Raw genomic sequence first — 6610 nt, forward strand, 5'->3', positions numbered from 1 at the left:
TGAGCTGCTGGGGTGAGTTACAAAATTTTCACCTGTAAAAGTCAAAACTTCATTTGCAGTTCTAAACTCAGAATTAATGAGAGATAGATGTTCCATCTTTGATTTGGCCATGGCTCAGAGCTTGCTGCCTTTAATTTAGTGGTACAACAGTGAGACTGAATTGGCCATGGAGTCTGTACAGCACTGTGTTCTAGATTTTCTTGATTCCTTCCTAAATCATTGATAAATTCAAGAAATACAGGGAAATATATAAATAGCTGCTGAATATGAGGCAGATAGAGAGAACTTCATTGAATGCAAAGTTATTCTACTTTCAATATGTCTTTCTTTCATGTAATCTCTACTTTCATTCTTTTCCACCCACATTACCAGCCATCTGATTCTCCTACCCATAATATGTCTTTGCAGCTGATTCAATCTTCTAATGATTCCTACTGAAGTGATTTAATATTGAAAATGGGATGATACTAGTCTCAGATCCCTGCTGCTCTGTCATGCATTAGAGATTCCCAGGCTTTGGCAGGACTTTTACCAATGAGTTTCTGCAGCATATGTAAAGAGACCTTCGAGTAACTCCATGTAGATATGAAGATGAAAGAGACTAGACAATCTTAATAGTCCTCTGTACTTTTTTTCACGGCTGAATTGCTCTTAGTAACCAGCAGTCCATGAAGAAACAGTTAGTGCTACCAGTGACATGCAGCAGCTCTGCTGAAACGATCTTTTACAGGCTGTAGATATGGTCTCTAGAGGTTTAGGAATTTCGGCCTTTACTAGAGGATTTTTAAAGCCTTGAATTCTTTTTCTTGTCTTTGAGGGAGGTCTGAGAAGGTAGCTGTCCTGAATATGTCACACATATTCATTGAGGAGAAAGAACTTGCAGCTGCAGAATATTTTGGGAAGCAGAAATACAGCCATATATTTTTTTCCAGATGTGTTCACTTTGCTTATTTACATGGGGACTGGACACAGCCAGACAACTTGTACAAGAGACCACTTATATGAGGAAACCCGTTCTCAAACATCCTCCAACCAATTTGCCTAGCATGAAGCATAGTATTTTCATGTCAGTGAATTCCTGTTATTTTAATCTATACATTTTCTGACATGAGTCCAACTTTTCTCACATCTACAAAACAAAGAGCCTGTGCTTGGAATACTAGTAGGAATGTTAAAGATTTAGTTGCTCTGGCAGAGTGATGTTGAAAATCTTGCACAATGCCTGCCTAAGGTTTGTCTGTCTCCAGCTAATGTTACTAGTCTCCCACATACTTTAGCCTTAAATTAATTTATGAATATTTAAAATTATTTGTCATCTACACAATTTGTCATTAATCAAATAACAGATCAGGAAGTAAAAGATAAAAGGGCAAGAGAATGATGCCAGAATTTTTTTTATTTTTCTTTTCTTCCAGTGGCAAATTTCAAAACTTTTTGAATCTGTCCTCCTCATGCACACCTCAGCTTCTCATTTCCATTTATCCCTGTGTCATGATTTAACCCCAGCCAAAAATCAAGCCTCACACAACCCCTTCCTTACCCCCCACATCAGCAGGATCAGGGAGAAAATTGCAAGAGAGGGAATTGGAAGCTAGAAAACTCATAGGATGAGATAAAGACAATTTAATAAGGAAAGCAAAAGCCATGCACACATGCAAAGCAAAACAAGGAATTAATTCACTGCTTCCCATAGCAGGGAGGTATTCACCCATATCCAGCAGAGCAGGACCCCTTCACATGTAATGATTACTTGGGAAGATGAACGCCATCACTCCAAATGTCCACCTCCTTCTTTCTCCTTCCCCCCACTCTATATACTGAGCATGATGTCGCATGGTCTGCAATATCCCTTTGGACAGTTGAATTGGATCTGTCTGAGACAGTGCTCATTTTCCCTTTGCAGCCCTCACAGTGCTGTACTTTGCATGGGGAATTGGAAAGGTGGTGATAACACACCAGTGTTTTCTCTACTGCTTAGCAGGGCTGTCTCTCTAACATTCCCCCCATCAAGGGCTAGAGAGGGCAGTATCCTGGGATGGGACACAACCAGGCCAGCTGACCTAAATCAACCAAAGTGCTATTCCATAGATATAAAAGCTAAGGGAGGAAGGAGGAATGGGGAGGACATTCATTATTCTACAATGTTTGCTTTCCAGAGCAATTGCTACACATGCTGAAACCCTGGAAGTGTCTGAACATCACTCACTGATAGGTAGTAAAGATTAAATTTTCACCTTTGCTTATGTGCACACAAACTTTCACTTCTCTTGTTTTGCTTTAGTAAATTTCCTTTCCTGAACCAACTATTTTTTTTGCATCTTATTTTTCTCTCCCTTGTCCCATTGGGAAGGGGAATGACAGAGCAGCTTGGTGGGCACCTGGAACCCAGCCAAAATCAAACTGATATATCAGTTTAGGTCACCTGTCTTAGTTGTGTCTCCTCCCAGATTCCTATGGACCCCCAACTTCCTCATCAGCGTGGTAAGTGTATGAAAAGCAGAAAACACCTTGTCTCTGTGTAAGCCCTGCTCACCAAAACCAAAAATATCTCTATATTATAAACATTGGGTTCAGCAAAAATCCAAAACATAGTCCCATACTAACCAGTGTGACAAAAATTAATTCTCCTTCCACCAAAACCAGCACACCCTGGTAGAATTTGAAAAACAGATTTCTAAGGTATTTCACAATGGAAGTTACCATTCCTTAGAAGTGAAGTTGATTTCACTATACTCTATGATAGGGAAACCTCAGCATTAATACATTGAAAGGAAGTCCCATTCCATGGATAGCAGTGTTAGTGAGTTTTTGTCCAATGGCTGGTACTTCTGACATCTCATCCCACAACTCCCTGATCTCCTTTATAGGTCTGAACTCATCTTTTTATTCCTTATTTGGAAATAATTAACTTTCTTGGAAGTTCAGCATCTTTAGTCCATCCCTGAATCTTCCACCAAGAACCCATACGACCCTTAGTGCAACAGTGTAGTCACAAATTGAACTGGACACCCCTGAAAATTTCTTCATGCTGCTTGTGATCTTCTTCTGCAGTGGAGTTGTTTTACTTAAACTGGACAGCTCGTGAGTTTAGGAATAGGGCACAGACTGAGGGAAGGGTGAGACAGGAAAAAGGCAGTAATTTCTGGATCCAAATAAACAGAAAAAAGTGAATCAGCGATTTACAGAATCTTTTGGTTTGGTTTCTTCTGTTAAGTGTTGCTACTGATATATTTCTCTAAGCAGTATGGAAGTGAAATATAAAATAATTTTTGCCAGCAAATTTCCTAGTGGATGCCCAGAAGGAAGATCTAAACTTCCCAGCTCTATATGATACGATTCTGCTTGATCTAAGAGGGTGAAAGTGAAAATTTAAGGGCAAATATACACCTGAAAAACAAAAATTATTTAGTTTCCTTATAGAAGGCTCCCTGGAAGATATAGTACAGATAATTGTGGACAGTTTATCAGTAGCTGTGCTATGTATCTCCCTGACAAAAAGTCAGGGTTTTCCCTTAAAATAAAACAAAGCAAATTAATCAATAATACCCAACAAAAAACAACCAAACACAAAAAATCTGTCTTCCTGAACATAAAAGAGGGGAACTTCAGAGAAGCTTTCTAGTTTGAATGGTTGGTTGTCTATTTCCTGATGGCAAACAGTACTGTAAGCACTGGCTATTTAGTCCCCAGAAAAAAAATCAGATATTCTGTGTTCCACCTAATCCTCCACTATGATGCCAGAGTTTAGCAATTTCTTTTTTCTGTTTGAAAAATAGCAAAGTATTTAAAGTAAAAAACATCTTCTTACACCTTTACATGCCACAACACTTATACTTGCAGATTTATATGTTTTGAGTCCTTTCCTGGAATCTATGCAATTTGATTTGCTTGGCGCTGTGCAAATTAGAAAAACTTTCAACTAGCCTATATGCCAACCCCCAGATGCCAAACGGGAGACAGACTTGTACCCCCGGCGGAACAGTGACCGTGGGACACAGCGTGGACAGAGATGCGGAGGAATGCGGTGTCAGGGGGCAAACAGAGCGCACACGGTGACCCTGACTGTGCAGGTGTGTGTGGCGGCCCTGGTGGCAGCGGCCCTGGTGGCAGCAGCCCTGGTGGCAGCAGCAGCCCACGCCACAGTAGTAGCCCACATGTCCAAAGCAGCAGCAGTAGTCCATGTCTCAGTGGCAGACCACGTGTCTGCAGTGGCGGCAGCACAGGTGATGGCCGTGGTGGCAGCAGCACCTGCTGAGGCCACAGTGGCACCAACTGTGCAGTCACCAACAACGCAGGTGCAGCACCACTCTGCACTGCCAAGAAGCAGTTCTGTGCTTGCTGTGGAGCGATATTATTGCCATGGCACATGTAAAGACAATGTGACCACATGGCATTGGCTAAAGTGCAAGGAAGAGGCAATTAAAGAGCGTGACTTACAAATTGTTACAGCCCCACCCCAAATTGGTGCCCTCATCACAGGGACTTAGATTTTAAAGTTATTAAAGGACTGAAGATATTGCTAAAGGAAAGCGATTTAACTTCCCATCACATTTCAAGTTTCTTGGAGTCCATACGTGCTACCTATGCTTTTACCCCTATGTACTGGAAAAGCATGATGAAAATAATTTTATCCATGACACAGTTCATGGTTTGGCTTACAGACTACTGGGAACTGTGTGTGACTCAGGCAGACGCATTGCAGAGCAGAAATTCACCTGTTGTTGTAACTCAGCTGAAAAGGGAGGGTCCACATGCAACTTCCACAGCACAGACAGACTACCCACACGATGTCTATAACATCATCACATGCCTAGCTCCGAGGCTCTGTGCTGGCTCCTGGGGGTGGGCATCTATGCTAACATATCTTTTGCTAAGGTTTTGCGGGGTCCAGGAGAATCATTTGTGGAGTTCCTCAACAGATTGCAAGTCAATAACAATGAAGCCAGGACTATTTTGTTATGGCAGCTTGCTTTTGCAAATTGAGATGATGAGTGTAGAAAAGCATTGTTCACTGCTCGCAATCCACACACTTGTCACATCACAGACATGATCAGGGTGTATCAAAATGTGCGTTCTGACGCTTGCCTCACTGTGGCTTTAGTCGTGCAATGACAGGTTCTGAGGGTGGAAGAGGGAAGCTGCTTTACATGCTGTTTGTGTGGTCACTTTAAAAGAGACTGTCCACAGCAAAAGGGGGGAGACAGAAAAACCTACTAGGGATTGTCCCCAGTTGTTTCCCAATGGGGAAGAGGGAAATATTGGGCTACTGAGTGCTGCTAGCAGAGGGCATGTCCCCATGCCCTGTAGAATCAAAAAAGGTGGCACCTAAAACTCTGCACCCGACCAGTGGCGCGGGTCAGTGAGTGCATGCGTTCCACAAAGATGCCCTGTGCCATGGCAGACGCCAACTGCTGGCACCACCTGACACCTTGTCAGTGGCACAGGACATGGAAGAGGTGGCTCTGGTCATGACGTCATCAGGGTATGCCTTGGCGGTGGCACTGGGCTGCATGCTGAGCTGTGCATCTGCAGATACTAACATTCAAACTGAAGTGGTGTAGTGTATAAGTGAGACTGCCTGGATTAACAGGTACCTTATGGGGAAAGGATGTTTTAGGACAATTTAGAACCACCGTACAGATAGACCTGACCTCATCAAAAGATCTTTTTCACAGGGGCCATGGATCTGCCATTCCAAAATCATATGGACATATGTAAGCTCACATGGTGAACAGAGGACCCGGCATGGGTCAACGAATGGATCTTACAAAAAGAACAGCTGCAAAATCTACAACAGCTTGTAGAGGAACAATTGTTCTTGGTTCTCCCATCTTCTGGTCCTTAGAGCACACCTGTATTCTGTGTACCCAAAAAAAGTGGTAAGTTGCGCTTGTTGCATGACCTGCAAGCAGTAAATGAAGTCATTGAACCAAAAAGTGCTTTACCACCTGGACTTCCCTCACCTGCAATAATTCCCCTCAATTGGCCTCCAGTAGTTGCAGCTCTGAAAGACTGTTTTTTACCACACCTTTGCACCCTGATGATGCCCTTCATTTTGCCTTTTCATTACTTACCTGAAACCATGCAGAACCAATGAAAATATTTCACTGGACAGTGTTGCCACAAGGTAAGATGTTGCCCAACATCTACCAAAGAGTGGTCGATCTTGCCTTGCAACCTGTCTGCCATCAATTTCCTATAGCAGCCAAATATCCACTGCGTGGATGATATTTTGATTGCGGCTCACAACCAATCTGTTTTGTGTTCCATTTTGGTGGCTGTAACTCAGGCAGTTCAAGCTGCAGGACAGATCATTGCCTCTGAAAAGGTGCAGCGTGAGTCCCCATGGCATTATTTAGGGTGGAAAATTACTCAGACCATTTGCCCTCTAAAGCTTTGTATTAAGGATACCATGATTTTAAACGCGTTGCAGAAATGAATAGGTTCTTTAAACAGGTTACGTTCTGCCTAAGGCTTATCTCTACAGAACTTTTGCACTCCATATTTGATTTGCTTAAAGGACATCCCCATCTGAATTCTAAGCGACAACTAACTCCAGAGACTAAAAAGGCCCTCACATATTGTGCTTAAGCGCTGGAATGGCACCAGA

This window comes from Lichenostomus cassidix, chromosome Z, assembly GCF_008360975.1.
Source record: "Lichenostomus cassidix isolate B80296 chromosome Z, HeHo_3.0, whole genome shotgun sequence".
NCBI classification, from domain to species: domain Eukaryota; kingdom Metazoa; phylum Chordata; class Aves; order Passeriformes; family Meliphagidae; genus Lichenostomus; species Lichenostomus cassidix.